This window comes from Anneissia japonica, unplaced genomic scaffold (assembly GCF_011630105.1).
Source record: "Anneissia japonica isolate Jap-2015-1 unplaced genomic scaffold, ASM1163010v1 scaffold50501_len1170_cov99_single, whole genome shotgun sequence".
In the NCBI taxonomy this organism is placed as follows: domain Eukaryota; kingdom Metazoa; phylum Echinodermata; class Crinoidea; order Comatulida; family Comatulidae; genus Anneissia; species Anneissia japonica.
In genome coordinates, this window is record NW_022736489.1 from 1 (window position 1) to 1,170 (window position 1,170).

Consider the following 1,170-nt stretch of genomic DNA (forward strand, 5'->3'; position numbering starts at 1 on the left):
AAAAAAAAAAAAATAATAATAATAATAATTTTAACAATTCCAAGAAATAGATAATCTTTGAATTAGCAATGTGGAAAAATGAAATTATAAAAGAGCAATATTATAATTTACACATTTTTAAAGCAATATCTTCTTTTCCATGCTCTTTGTGTAGTCTATAATTATAGACAGTATTTATCAAAGAAACCATTATGGATAATTTTCACAAGTCAGATATGTGTTGCCAATAATAAATATGAATTTTATGTTAATAATATGTTATTTAGAAAATCTATTGCATGTGATTTCAAGGCCATGAAGTTTTAAAGAATTTTTCAATATTTGGTACTCCTCAAGTCTAATATATTTGTATGCTCAGCTTCACAATCAAGCATAAAATGAACCTATCTTCAATATGATCAAGTGAGCACAAAGTGCTTTACCATCAATAGTACTCGATGCCCATTTACATGTTCGACCATCTAATGGTAAATGAAATGGTAAATTGAAAATTTTTAAGTAGCAGCGTAAAAGTTTATATTGTCAAGAAGATATTCTTCCAAGGGAGGGGTGTGTTTATAATTAGCGTATTCAGCAAGTGAGGATTTGATTTGGCCTAGTACTCTTCCAATTTTAATTAACCACTAAGGCGTGCACACATTTGTATTTGAATGACCATTTCGCTAAGTTTTTTTTTCCATATAACCATCACCCGGGTGGCCGAGTGGTTAAGGCGTTGGACTTAAGTTCCAATGGACGTATGTCCGCATGGGTTCGAACCCCATCCCTGGTAATTTTTTAACCCCTGAAAACGCACTGGATGCCTAATGAAATAAACCAATTGAAATTCAATTTTATATTTAAATTTCCTAATTTCTATAGTCTATATAAGTTATTAATTTAGAGTAAAACATTCAATTTAAAAACAAATAGATTTATTAGATTTGATTTATAGAAGACGTTAAATGTGGTCAAGTGTCGGATGAATAACTTAAATGGACATTTATCAGGGGCGTACGGTGAAAAATCTAAGGGGGGTCGAAACGAAAGCGCAGGGGGAAAGCTGAACTTGGAGCAATTTAGCGAAGCTTTCAGAATTCGTGGGGTGCGTTATTTGTGAGTGAAGTGAGCAACTAGGCTGGGGCTAGGGGGCCGCAAAAGGGGAAAAATTTACGTTTTTACGTTCTAGTG

The 1,170-nt window shown here is 32.8% G+C and overlaps 1 non-coding gene across 1 annotated transcript; it reads left to right on the top strand.

Annotated features, from left to right (window-relative positions):
* Positions 1–689: 689 nt before the first annotated feature.
* On the top strand, positions 690–772 carry Trnal-uaa. Its single transcript has one exon. It is a non-coding gene; the product is annotated as a tRNA-Leu (tRNA).
* The last annotated feature ends 398 nt before the right edge of the window (positions 773–1,170 follow it).